This window comes from Heptranchias perlo, chromosome 16 (genome assembly GCF_035084215.1).
Source record: "Heptranchias perlo isolate sHepPer1 chromosome 16, sHepPer1.hap1, whole genome shotgun sequence".
NCBI classification, from domain to species: Eukaryota; Metazoa; Chordata; class Chondrichthyes; order Hexanchiformes; family Hexanchidae; genus Heptranchias; species Heptranchias perlo.
In genome coordinates this window covers 10,258,601-10,273,607 of record NC_090340.1, presented here as the reverse complement: position 1 = coordinate 10,273,607, position 15,007 = coordinate 10,258,601, and the positions used below count along the sequence as shown (strand labels likewise).

The following is a 15,007-nucleotide window of genomic DNA, read 5'->3' as shown; positions in this document are numbered from 1 at the left end:
GGGGGGTAAATTAATCAGACTGGGTTCCTGCTGCAGGTGGAGGGGGATTCCTCTGCTTGTTACTTAGAATCATAGAATCATACAGCACCGATGGAGGCCATTCGTCCCATCCTGTCACTGGAAACAGTTTCTACCTATCTATTTTTATCAAAACCCCTTATAATTTTGAACACCTCTATTAAATCTGATCTTAACCTTCTCTGCTCTAATGCAAACAATCCCAGCTTCTCTAGTCTCTCCAGGTAACTGAAATCCCTCATCCCTGGTACCATTCTAGCAAATCACCTCTGCACCGTCTCCAAAGCCTTGATGTCCTTTCTAAAGTGTGGTGTCCACAATTGGAAATAATATTCTGAGGTCCAACTAGTGACTTATAAAGGTTTAGCATAACTTCCTTGCTTTTGTACTCTATGCCTCTATTTATAAAGCCAAGGATCCCATATGCTTTTTTAACAGCCTTATCAACCTGTCCTGCCACCTTCAAAGATTTGTGTATGTGAACCCCCAGTTCTCTCTGTTCCTGCACCCCCTTAAAAATTGTATAATTTAGTTTATATTGCCTCTCCTTATTCTTCCTAAGAAAATGCATCACTTCACACTTAAGTCCAAAGCTAGAGTCTTAAACTTAAAGAAAGCCAATTATATAGGTATGAGGGGCGAGTTCGCTAAGATAGAAATTAAAGGGTATGATGGTTGAAAAGCAATGGCAAACATTTAAGGAAATATTTCAATATTCTCAACAAATATACATTCCATTGAGAAATAAAAACTCCACAGGAAAAGTGATCCACCCGTGGCTAACTCGAGAAGTTAAGGATAGTATTAGATTAAAAGAAGAAGCCTATAATGTTGCCAAGAAGTGTAGTAAGCCTGAGCATTGGGAGAGAGAAAACAGGAAACTACAGTTAGCCTGACATCAGCCATCGAGGAAATGCTGGAATTCATTATTAAGGAAGTGGTAACAGGGCACTTAAAACATAATAATATGATTAGGCACAGTCAACATGGTTTTATGAAAGGGAAATTATCTTTGACAAATTTATTATATTTTTCTGAGGATGTAACTAGCAGCGTAGATAAAGGGGAACCAGTGGATGTAATATATTTGGATTTTCAAGGTGCCACACAAAAGATTGTTACACAAGATAAGGGCTCATGGGGTTGGTGGTAACATATTAACATGGATAGAGGATTGATTAACAGACAGAAAGCAAGGACTAGGAGTAAACGGGTCATTTTAAGGTTAGCAGGCTGTAACTAGTATCGTAAGGATCGGTGCTTGGGCCTCAGCTATTTCCAATCTATATTAATGACTTGGATGAAGGGACCGAGTGTAATGTATCAAAGTTTGCTGACAATACAAAGCTAGGTGGGAAAGTAAGCTGTAAGGAGGACACAAAGAGTCTGCAAAGGGATATAGACAGGTTAAGTGAGTGGGTAAGAAAGTGGCAGATGGAGTATAATGTGGGGAAATGTGAGATTATTCAATTTGATAGGACGAATTGAAAAACAGAATATTTTTTAAATGGTGAGAAACTATTAAATGTTGGTGTCCAGAGAGACTTGGGTATCCTAGTACAAGAAACACAATAAGTAAGCATGCAGGTCCAGCAAGCAATTGCGAAGGCAAATGGCATTTGGCCTTTATTGCAAGGGGGTTGGAGTACAAGAGTAAGGAAGTCTTACTACAATTGTACAGGGCTTTGGTGAGACCTTGCCTGGAGTACTGCAAACAGTTTTGGTCTCCTTATCTAAGGAAGGATATACTTGCCTTAGAGGCGGTGCAACGAAGGTTCACTAGATTAATTCCTGGGATAAGAAGGTTGTGCTATGAGATGTTGAGTAGAATGGGCCTTTTTTTTATTCATTCATGGGATGTGGGCGTCACTGGCGAGGCCATTATTTATTGCCCATCCCTAATTGCCCTTGAGAAGATGGTGGTGAGCCGTCTTCTTGAACCGCTGCTGCTCGTGTGGTGGAGGTTCTCCCACAGTGCTGTTAGGTAGGGAGTTCCAGGATTTTGACCCAGCGATGATGAAGGAACAACGATATATTTCCAAGTTGGGATGGTGTGTGACTTGGAGGGGAACGTGCAGGTGGTGTTGTTCCCATGTGCCTGCTGCCCTTGTCCTTCTAGGTGGTAGAGGTCGCGGGTTTGGGAGGTGCTGTCGGAGAAGCCTTGGCGAGTTGCTGCAGTGCATCCTGTGGATGGTATACACTGCAGCCACTGTGCGCCGGTGGTGAAGGGAGCCTATGCTCTCTGGAGTTTAGAAGAATGAGAGGGGATCTCGTTGAAACATATAAGATTCTGAGAGGGCTTGACAGGGTAGAGGCTGTGAGGTTGTTTCACTTGGCAGAAGATTCTAGAACTAGAGGGCATAGTCGCAGGATAAGGGGTCGGCCATTTAAGATTGAGATCAGAGGCATTTCTTCACTGAGAGGGTTTTGAATCTTTGGAATTCTCTACCACAGAGGGCTGTGGATGCTGAGTCATTGAGTATATTCAAGGCTGAGATAGACAGATTTTTGGACTCTAGGGGAATCAAGGGATACGTGGATCGGGCAGGAAAGTGGAGTTGAGGTGGAAGATCAGCCATGATCTTAATGAATGGCGGAGCAGGCTCGAGAGGCCATATGGCCTACACCTGCTCCTATTTCTTATGTTCTTATGTTCACATTTATACAGCACTGTGACGAGTTAGATTCTGCCTGTATTGCCTGAGCTGAATTTTTTTAACTTATAATATTTTTGTAATGCATGATTCAGCACTTTTTCTATATAATGACTGAGCTATCTGGAATTAGCCTCAACAGTGGTGATTTGAGGTTTTGATTCAGTGCAAGGATTGTCATATACAATCTCAAACATTTCATGCCTTTATGAGAAGAAGTCACCCCTGTGACATCTGAAAATCTAGGTATTGTTCCATTCCATCTGCACAGCAAAGGGCATAGCTAAGGCAGACTGATGGGAGCCTCCAGTGCCCACACCAACAGGTAGGTGTTCTACTCAGTGTCGTAACTTTGATTGACAACTCAGTACACCTAACCCCGCAAGTTACAGACTTAAGGCAGGAGGCATAGAAGTCTTTCAATATCCTTTCGTAGTATGGAGACCAGAACTGCACACTGTGCACCAAGTATGATCTAATGAAGGTTCTATATAAATTTAACATTCCCTCCCTGCTTTTGTATTCTATTCCTCTAGAAATGAACCCAGCACTTTGTCTGCACTATTTATAGCCTCATTAACTTGCATTATCTGTATCCCCAGATCTCTTTGTTCCTCTACCCTTTTGGAATAAGTGACCTCCTTACCCCTTCCATCAACTTCACTATATTGAATTTCATTCACCATTTATCCACATCGAGTTTAACATTGGTACATGGCCAGTGAGGTGGTCTGCACCCCTAGGATCTACCTGCCTTTCTCCGTCACATTCCTGGGCCGTGGGAGTCTTCTCCGCTTTGCCAGATTTTCCATGCTTCGCTCCCCCTCTGCTATTCTGTTGTAACAATTTACACCTCCTCTGGGCCCATCTTTTGTTTCTTAACTTGTCCCATTATCACCCTCCTTGCCTTACACCATTGTTAGCGTGGATTTTGGACTGTTGAATTAAAGGCAACGGTGAAGTGACTTATGGGTACATGACAGTGGTATTTACCCTAAAACCACATTGAAATACGCTTTGTGTAGATTAGACTAACCTTAATTAAAGGCTTAAATATAACGCTTGACTACTAATAAAATGGACACTATTAAACAAAATGGATTCTATTAAACAAAGGGACACTATTAAATAAAATGGATTCTGTGACTGTGGGAAAGACAGTTAAAAGTGTAGAGTTTGTACATTCCAGAACTGGCTTACAGTCTGGGAATACAAAGGACATTTCATAACGAACTGATAAAACTATAGAACCAGACTGCATGAAACAAAGGCATGCTGTCTTAAGGTGATAATAGTTGTTCGGACGTAATTGGTTAATGCGTAAGCAGTCCGTTGTTGCTATGCAGACTTAATTGGTTAATGTGTAAACTGTCTGTTGTTGCTGTGCGGACTTAATTGGTTAATGTGTGTAATCAAGATTTATGATGTAAAAGCTACTGAAATCTGTATTTCAAAGGTATAAAAAAGCATGACAACCAAAGTTGAGAAGGTATATGCGTACATTGCGGAATGTCCAGCCTTCTCCCAAAGTACTTTGTCCAATAAACTGCATGTTGAATCTTTAAGTCTGACTCCGAGTGGTGATTTTTTCCCACAACACCATCATCCCTTTTGTCATTTAATCACTCCTGCCCTCCACCCTGTGACAGACCTTCCCTTTTGTCCTTTCCTGCACCCCCCCACCTTTTCCCTGGCTTTGTAATCTCTGATGTGGCGTACTCCAAGCATTGTTACAAGCATACTGTGCACCAAGTATGATCTAATGAAGGTTCTATATAAATTTAACATTCCCTCCCTGCTTTTGTATTCTATTCCTCTAGAAATGAACCCAGCACTTTGTCTGCACTATTTATAGCCTCATTAACTTGCATTATCTGTATCCCCAGATCTCTTTGTTCCTCTACCCTTTTGGAATAAGTGACCTCCTTACCCCTCCCATCAACTTCACTATATTGAATTTCATTCACCATTTATCCAGAGGGGGAGCGAAGCATGGAAAATCTGGCAAAGCGGAGAAGACTCCCACGGCCCAGGAATGTGACGGAGAAAGGCAGGTAGATCCTAGGGGTGCAGACCACCTCACTGGCCATGTACCAATGTTAAACTCGATGTGGATAAATGGTGAATGAAATTCAATATAGTGAAGTTGATGGGAGGGGTAAGGAGGTCACTTATTCCAAAAGGGTAGAGGAACAAAGAGATCTGGGGATACAGATAATGCAAGTTAATGAGGCTATAAATAGTGCAAAGTGCTGGGTTCATTTCTAGAGGAATAGAATACAAAAGCAGGGAGGGAATGTTAAATTTATATAGAACCTTCATTAGATCATACTTGGTGCACAGTATGTTACAAGCATACTCCAAGGCGGCCTTCGAGACACACGACAACGCAAAATCGTCGAGCAGAAATTGATAGCCAAGTTCCGCACCCATGAGGACGGCCTCAACCGGGATCTTGGGTTCATGTCACGCTACACGTTACCCCACCAGCGAACAAATGTTATCTGTTTTTAATATAACGGGTCAGTTGCTGTCTTTTCTATGTTTCTACCTCTCTATCTCTGTTTTTTTTTGTTTGTTGTTTTTTTTTGGTGATTTGTATATTCTGTGAGACCTGGCAGGTAACACCTGTCTGTCTGCACACTGATTGCCTTGGCAACAGGCAGTTGAAAAAACTGTCTGTACTCACCAAGCATTGTTCTGTGAATTATAAATGCGACTTCATTTCGAGGATTTCATTTCCACATCGTTCACCTGAGGAAGGAGATAGCCTCCGAAAGCTTGTGAATTTAAAATAAAATTGCTGGACTATAACTTGGTGTTGTAAAATTGTTTACATTTGTAATCTCTAACATCTTCCAGTTCTGATGAAAGGGCATTGACCTGAAACGTTAATTCTGTTTCTTTCTCCACAGATACTGCCTGATCCGCTGAGTGTTTCCAGTATTTTCTGTTTTTATTTCAGATTTCCAGCATCCGCAGTATTTCGCTTTTGTTCAAATGACTGGTTGGTCTGTTCAACTCTATCATCAACCAGTTAAAAACTACTATGGTTTTTGAGCTGACTTCCACAAACTGGCTCTATTTTCTGCTGCTGTAAGATGGTCTATTCATGAATAAACCTGTTTGGCAATTCAATCTGATATGTCGAGTGTGACTGATATTAAATGTCCTCTGAAGTGACATGGGCGCTAGTGGGAATCCTACACATTAGTCTAGAGACAATAAATTGATCTACTGTTTTCTCACTGTCTATTATCCCAGGTTACATTGTGCACTCGGTCATCCCTTGGATCATGAGGTGTGAGCGTGCTTACTTAAAGGAGGTGACTTTTGTGTTAGGTGCACGAACACATAAAAGACACCTTCCCCAAGGTAGAGTCGTCCGAACCCCCTGACCAGAAACAGCTGACACGCTGAGTGCTCTCTGCAATATGCAGGCTGCAAATGTGGAAGATGGATTACAGACCTGAGCTAAAACACCAAGGTCATATCATCCTTTAGTAGCATCTGCCCCGAGTACACAATCACAAAGTGTGTCCTCAGAACCACTGAGCCACAGCAGGAGAGTATAGAAAGGTGAACCCTGAGGTTCCTCCCAAGCTGAGACTAGCACCATCCTACTCCCGTTACGTCTTGTCCCCTTACTCACTCGATGACTGAGGGAGTGTTGCACTGTCGGAGGTGCCGTCTTTCAGATGAAACGCGAAACCGGGGCCCCGTCTGCCCTCTCAAGTGGACGTAAAAGATCCCATGGGACTATTTCAAAGAAGCGCAGGGGAGTTCTCCCCGGTTTCCTGAGCAACATTTATCCCTCAACCAACATCACTAAAACAAATTAGCTGGTCATTATCTCATTGCTCTTTGTGGGACCTTGCTGTGTGCAAATTGGCTGTCTCGTTTCCTACATTACAACCGTGACTACGCTTAATTAGCTGTAAAGCACTTTGGGACATCCTGAGGTCGTGAAAGGCGCTACAGAAAGGCAAGTCTTTCTTTTTTTCTTTAGAGGATGGAGATAGTGGGGCTGAGAAGGTAGCACCCGGTAAGTCACAGTGCACAGGTGAGGCTGAGAAGGTAGCACCCGGTAAGTCACAGTGCACAGGTGAGGCTGAGAAGGTAGCACCCAGTAAGTCACAGTGCACAGGTGAGGCTGAGAAGGTAGCACCCGGTAAGTCACAGTGCACAGGTGAGGCTGAGAAGGTAGCACCCGGTAAGTCACAGTGCACAGGTGAGGCTGAGATGGTAGCACCCAGTAAGTCACAGTGCACAGGTGAGGATGAGCAAATGGTGGCGCCAGAGTAGGAGCAGGAACCTGCTGGCCGGATGGTCACATGGGTGTCACAGGGTAGCAGGTTCCACTTCCCCCTCCTCCTGTGGTACCACATCGCTATTTTCTGGCCCTTGCTTGGCCAAAATTATTGTTTTGTCTCATCAATTTTCATTAACTTCAGAGACACTTTTCAAAAACTTTTACTTTAGGCTATGCTCACTCCTGGAAAGGGCAAATGCAAATTACTGGAGCAGTTTAACCTTAAGCTTGATCAATGGTTCTCTAGACATGTTTGCAAGCAATGCATCTTTGTCTTTCAGCCTATTGATGTTGTTTGCAAGATAAATACCTTGCCTTTGATAAGGCCTTTGCTCAGGTATTAGAAGGTGGGGTAGGTGACAAACAGCTGACATCAATTCTCCTTCAAACAGAAGGCCAGTCAGCCATCTCTCGAGGGTGCCAAGATGGACTACATCAGGCCTTTGGAGACAGCCAGCCCATCACTCAGGATCTTTCACTCGATAGAACTCATCAATCTTGGTGAAGGAAAAGCAGAGCCGATTAAACAGAGGGCCGTCTCTCCAGGAGATTACACAGGAAATGGACATCATCAGCATGCTGATACAGCTTACTGAGCTGCATGAGATCGGGGGCTTTGAATCTAGTCATAGGAAACATTCAAACTGTGGGAGCTTAAAGAGCAGAATTTAATTAGAAGGGAATCTTTATCAAATTGTTGCCTGTCGTGGCAAAGCTGATAACGTACACAACTTAAACTGCTTCGTGTCAGATGTTTGGGTAAGGAGATTTACTGAAGGGAAAACCTATCAACTGTTTGTGCCTTGGATTCCACTCTTCGCTTCAGATTAAAGAACTGAACGTCTGTGTGAGTGTGAGTGGAATGAAACATGCTGCGTGCGTGCTTGGGAAGTGCGGCTTCAAAGAATTGAGCACAAAATCTAGGCTGACACTCCAGTGCAGTACTGAGGGAGTGCTGTACTGTTGGAGGTGCCGTCTTTCAGATGAGATGTTAAACCGAGACCCCATCTGCCCTCTCAGGTGGACATAAAAGATCCAATGGCGCTATTTGAAGAAGAGCAGGGGAGTTCTCCCCGGTGTTCTCGCCAACATTTTTCCCTCAACCAACATGACTAAAACAGATGATCTGGTCATTATCACATTGCTGTTTGTGGGTTCTTGCTGTGCACAAATTGATTACATTACATTGACGACGCTTCAAAAGTACTTCATTGGCTGTACAGCGTTTTGGAAGGCCCCGAGGTCATGAAAGGGGCAATGGAAATGCAAGTTCTTTCTTTTTTTCCCTCTTTTGAAAGAAGTCCCTGACTGTAAGACTCCCTCATTAAATTTGAATCGTTACATTTTGGAGTATTCCGTAGAAATTTCATAGCTGAACAATTTGAAGTTGAGGATTGAAATACAGCCACAGACTGGAGTGTAAATTTGAATGTGCTGTATAATAATTTTAATCAGGAGAGTTTCACTCAACCAAAATGGTTTTGCTAATTTGCAGAAAATGCCCTTAATGAAAGGAAGTTAGTAATGAGACTGCGGGGCGCCAAATGTGCTGAACATTAATGACAAAAACTCCCATTCATTTATCGTAAATTGAAAAACAAGCATACAATGGCCTAATAAACAAATGATTAGGCTCTTGTATGTGCTTGAAGGCAAATGAACAGGTAATAGGATTGCAGCCTACTAACTTCCTTTCATTAAGGGCATTTTCTGAGAGATAAAAGTCCAATGAGGAATTCAAGCGGTCTGATAGGGTGCTGTATGCCTCACGAGATCTTAGCTGAGGAGATCTAAAGGCCACTATGATATCAAAAACTCCTAGCTTTTTATAATTGAGAAATCCAGGAGAAGGGTCAAAGGCAACATCCCAGACTCTTCCATCACCATCCCTGGGTATGTCCTGTCCCACCAGCAGGACAGACCCACCAGAGGTGGCGGTACAGTGATATACAGTCAGGAGTGAGTGGCCCTGGGAGTCCTCAACATTGACTTCAGACCCCATGAAATCTCAAGGCATCAGGTCAAACATGGGCAAGGAAACCTCCTGCTGGTTACCACCTGCCGCCCTCCCTCAGCTGATGAATCAGTCCTCCTCCATGTTGAGCACAACTTGGAGGAAGCACTGAGGGTAGCAAGGGCACAGAATGTACTCTGGGTGGGGGACTTCAATGTCCATCACCAAGAGTGGCTTGGTAGCACCACTACTGACAGAGCTGGCCGAGTCCTGAAGGACATAGCTGCCAGACTGGGCCTGCGGCAGGTGGTGAGCGAACCAACATGAGGGAAAAACTTACTTGACATCGTCCTCACCAATCTACCTGTCACAGATGTATATGTCCATGACAGTATTGTTAGGAGTGGCCACCGCACAGTCCTCGTGGAGGCGAAGTCCAGTCTTCGCACTGAGGATACCATCCAACGTGTTGTGTGGCACTACCACCGTGCTAAATGGGATAGATTCAGAACGGATTTAGCAGCTCAAAACTGGGCATCCATGAGGCGCTGTAGGCCATCAGCAGCAGCAGAATTGTATTCCAGCACAATCTGTAACCTCATGGCCCGGCATATTCCTCCCTCTACCATTACCAACAAGCCAGGGGATCAATCCTGGTTCAATGAGGAGTGTAGAAGAGCATGCCAGGAGCAGCACCAGGTGTACCTAAAAATGAGGTGCCAACCTGGTGAAGCTACAACTCAGGACTACATGCATGCTGAACAGCAGAAGCAACATGTTATAGACAGAGCTAAGTGATTCCACAACTAACGGATCAGAGCTCTGCAGTCCTGCCACATCCAGTCGTGAATGGTGGTGGACAATTAAACAACTAACGGCAGGAGGAGTCTCTGTAAACATTCCCCTCCTCAATGATGGCAGAGTCCAGCACGTGAGTGCAAAAGACAAGGCTGAAGCGTTTGCAACCATCTTCAGCCAGAAGTGCCGAGTAGATGATCCATCTCGGCCTCCTCCCGACATGCCCACCATCACAGAAGCCAGTCGTCAGCCAATTTGATTCACTCCACGTGATATCAAGAAATGGCTGAGTGCACTGGATACAGCAAAGGCTATGGGCCCCGACAACATCCCGACTGTAGTGCTGAAGGCTTGTGCTCCGGAACTAGCCGCGCCTCTAGCCAAGCTGTTCCAGTACAGCTACAACACTAGCATCTACCCGACAATGTGGAAAATTGCCCAGGCATGTCCTGTCCACAAAAAGCAGGACAAATCCAATCCGGCCAATTACCGCCCGATCAGTCGACTCTCAATCAGCAGCAAAGTGATGGAAGGTGTCGTCGACAGTGCTATTAAGCGGCACTTACTCACCAATAACCTGCTAACAAATGCTCAGTTTGGCTTCCGCCAGGACCACTCGGCTCCAGACCTCATTACAGTCTTGGTCCGAACATGGACAAAAGAGCTGAATTCCAGAGGTGAGGTGAGAATGACTGCCTTTGACATCAAGGCAGCATTTGACCGACTGTAGAATCAAGGAGCCCTAGTAAAATTGAAGTCAATGGCAATCAGGGGGAAAACTCTCCGGACAAGGGGGACCCTTTCATGGTTCTGAGAGGGAGGTGAAGGGGTGAGAGCAGACGTGTGGGAAATAGGACAATGCAGTCTCCTCGACATGGGGGAGGCCAAATGCAAATCGCTTTGCTGAACACCTCCGCTCAGTCCGCAAGTGTGACCCCGACCTTGCTATTTTAATTCTCCGTCCCACTCCCACTCTGACCTCTCTGTCCTAGGCCTCCTACACTGTTCCAATGAAGCTCAACATAAGCTCGGGGAACAGCCCCTCATCTTTCGATTAGGCACTTCACAACCTTCCGGACTCAACACTGATTTCAATAACTTCAGATCATAACCATTGCTCCTATTTTTTCGGTCAGCAGGTGATGGTAATGGTTCTGCTGTTACCATGTACAGCTCCTCTAGTCCCACCTTTTTGTTTCTTTACTTGTCCCATTACCACCTTCCTTGCCTTGCACCATCATCCCTTTTGTCATTTATTCACTCCTCCCCTCCCCTTCCTCCCTCCCTTTCCCTTGCTCTGTATTTGCTTAAAAACTATTAAATCTTTAACTTCTCCCAGTTCTGACGAAAGGTCATCGACCTGAAACTCTGTTTCTTTCTCCACAGATGCTGCCTGACTTGCTGAGTATTTCCAGCATTTTCTGTTTTTATTATTGGACACCTTTTAAACCTCTCTGCAATAGACAATATGGATATTACTGCTTTCTCTTAACATTCTGCTGCTGGGGGAGGAGCATGCACAGATCTCACTCCTGGGCAGCAGATTGCGCATTTCAGACTGGCAGAATAGTGGCAGCCTGTCTAATGGCATCCGAAATAGGATCCGTCCGCTGAGTGCACATTTCATATTCCTGTATCTGCCTGCATTAGATTGCACACCCACCTATTTACAGAACAGGTCCCAGCAACAGTAGTACTAGTATCCCCACAGTACAATGCACCACTGACCATACACACGTGATCACTGACGCACCTTCAAAAACCCTATGGCAGATTAAATAGGTAGATGCTATTATTGCACCAATGTGCACATGGCATGTGACCCCAACCATGGAATAATGCACATCAATGCATGCTTCCCTGAGGGTGTGCATGGTGCTTTTGTTTTGAGTCAAACAGGCCAAAGCTCCATGATGGAGAAGGGAGGATGGATGGCTGGATCTTCATCGAGCGACTCAGTGCGGCCAAGGCTGATGATATCACTGACACAACCCCAACATCCCAGGTGAAAATGGATACAGCGATAGCTCATCAAACGGTTGGGATGCTAAAGCAATGCTTGGACCAAACAAAGAGGGCGTTACAAGGTACCCAGAGGAGACTGACAAAGCAGAAGCAGAATGGTGCACAATATTGCCACAGAAACAAGCCTCACCCTTGGAAATGGATATGGAGGAGCTGCAAAATATGGAACAACATGAGAGCATATGTGCAGCAGTGACCAGCAGCACACCAGCAGCAGTGACCAGCAGCACACCAGCAGCAGTGACCAGCAACACACCAGCAGCAGTGACCAGCAACACATCAACAACAGTGCCCAGCAGCAGTGATCAGCAACACATCAACAACAGTGCCCAGCAGCAGTGACCAGCAACACATCAGCAGTGACCAGCAGCAGTGATCAGCAACACATCAACAACAGTGCCCAGCAGCAGTGACCAGCAACACACCAGCAGTGACCAGCAGCAGTGATCAGCAACACATCAACAACAGTGCCCAGCAGCAGTGATCAGCAACACACCAGCCAATGCAGGCAGGAACATGGCTGTGTGAGCATCACACTGATCGGTTCTCCCAGTGAGATCTGTAATTGGGCACTGTAACTTTCTATTAAATGTACAATTATAGAACTGGTTTACCTGGATATTTATTGCAGCAAACTGGAGACTGAGAAGCTCTGTTGGTGGTGAAGTTTGCCCACAGCCAGTGTCTATCAGAACATTAGTACCATTGTGTGACTGCAGGTGACCATTCTCCCCCCACCATTGACATTCACTCTCCAGGTTCATGTATAAAGAATGGAGACTTGGGCAGGATACTGCAGGTTGGTCAGCAACTAACCTAATTAATTAAGAATCAGCACCTTCAGGAGAGGACGGGAACATATTGGGGTAAATTTTAACACCGGTGGGAACTCAGTGGGGGGTCAATACATGTGTGGGAAACCTGGAAACTTTTCTCGTGCGATCGTGACTCAATTGACGGCCCTTAACGTGACTTTCAGGTTTCGAGTCTCCAAGCTGCGCAGCGGGTGTACTGCGCACCCGAATGATGTGCTGGGAGCTGGATTATTTAAAGAGCCATTACAATCATGGGTTTTGAGGGAGAAAGGAGGAATTGAGCCAAATGGAGCAACAAAATTCGAGGCCACCACCCCGGTTTCTCTTGAGTTGCTACTGGCTGGTGTGAGGAGCAGGAGGGACACACTCTACCTGGCTGTTAGCAGGAGGTGCCCTGCCTCTGCCACCAAGAAGGCCTGGCTTGGGGTGGCAGGAGGAGCTGAGCAGCAGGACCACCATCTCAAGGATGTGGATACAATGCAGGAAGCGCTTTAATGACCTAACCAGGTCAGGAAAAGTGAGTACAGTTACTGATTCACCTACATCCTGTAGTGTGCATTACCCAACTCTCACTCAGTCTTGCCAAGCCTACTTCACATCACTCCTCACACCCACTTAAGGCTCATTATCAACTCATCTTCACTTTCTGTGCACTTCCTCACCTCCCCATTTGTGAACCCACCTCTCCGACTCACCACAATCCTGATGCAATGTGATGAATCTGTCTGATAGTCACTCTCTGTTGCATCTCTTCCATCGGCAGCCTCACCCAAAGCAATGCATCCATCAGGTGAGCCCATCACCGTCACTCACTCACACACCTGTTCTTTCTCCCCTTGTAAAAGAGAGCGTAAAATGCGCGGGAGAGGAGTCGGACTGGAGGGGCCTCCACAAATAGTGGCCCTGATAGAGGCAGAGGAGGCGGCCTTGGAGTTGAGCCGAACGGTTGAATGCCTGGCTGTTGGAGATGCCGAGACTGGCACCCCGCAAATGTCTGGTGACAGAACTTTAACATCCCTCACACACAACATGAAGTGATGTTTTCAATGATTGACCTGTTGCATACCACTGCGATGATTCTTAATATTGCTTTATGTTCTCTTCCAGGGCCTTCAATCATTGCTGAAGGATTATACGACAAGGACGAGGGCGATTCCTCAGAGGAGCTCCATGCCTCTGTGGGCGCACCGTCACATCATATCCAGCCATACACCAATGCAGATACTCACACCTTGGTGGGTCCTGTTAGTCAGTTAGTTGGGTTGTCACCTGGTGATTCACCACTCACAAGTGAGCACGAGCAGACACTGGTGGGCAGGGGCAGCTGTGGAGAGTCCACGTCGGGGTGCGGGGAGCGCACACCTCTCCAAGCTCTGCTCAGCTGGACGCAGATGCTGAACCCCAGGAGCCATTGTTGAGATTGAGAATGATGGAGGTACAGTTGTATCTTTGCGAGGTACTGGAAGACGTGCCACGTGCACTCTCCACAATAGCGGAGAGGATGGAGGAGTCCACCTCCAGCATTAGTGGATTGGTGACACAGGTAAGTGCGGGAATGTCTGTGATGGAGAGAATGGCGGCCTCCATTGAGCTTCAAGCACGGCTCACAAATGAGTCCATTCAGGCCATGACAACGGCCATGCAGATTCAGGTGTCAACTATTCTGCTGCCTTAAACAGGCAAATACTTTAGCAGTGGCCTTACAAAGTGTCACAGATGTGCTCCAAGCTGTTGTCCAGCAGAGTGGTAGGAGTGATGTGGCCGTGGTCCTGGAGAGGGATGATGGCAAAAGGGGACATGGAAGTGGGGACTCCACTCAATGTGCTCCCATGTCTCACCCGTCGCCTCCCCCTCCCTCCCCCCTCAATCAGTACCTGCAATGCTGTCTCCTTTCCCTATGGCCGAGTCTGCCCCAGCACAGGTGCAGGTGGAGCAGTCTTTGGCAGAGTCCTCACGGGCTCCAAAACCTGGACGGCGTGGGCCGAGAGCATCTCAGCAGTCAGGGCAGGGACTTGAGCAACCTGCCACTATCTCTGCTCAAGCCACAGGGGATGCACCATGTAGAAGCAGCAGGAACAGGAAGGCGAAGGTTTTGTAATCACCAAGGGTATGCACAAGGGTGTCTGACTAAATGTCATGCTTTTAAATTACATGTTTTTTGTTACATTCACATTAAATGTTGTAATTATCACCACTACTGCCATGTCTTGTCCATTCTTGAGTTCTTATTGTGAAAGCACCTTTGCATGTTGTTCATCACGAAAACCAAGACTTCATGCCAACCATTAGGTGCGTTTACAATGGTTGTATGTGTGGTTGAAGGATTGTTTTGTGCAAGCGAGGGTGGGGGGAGGGGGGCGCTGGGCGCTGGTGTTGATGGTGGTGGTTGTTCCGGACGGTCTGACTACTTCACTATCTTCAGTCTGCAGAT

The 15,007-nt window shown here is 45.9% G+C and overlaps 1 protein-coding gene across 3 annotated transcripts in view; it reads right to left on the bottom strand.

Moving 5' to 3' along the window:
• LOC137333482 (L-fucose kinase) overlaps positions 1-15,007 on the bottom strand; it is a 319,569-nt gene that overhangs the window by 53,386 nt on the left and 251,176 nt on the right. The window lies entirely within an intron of this gene.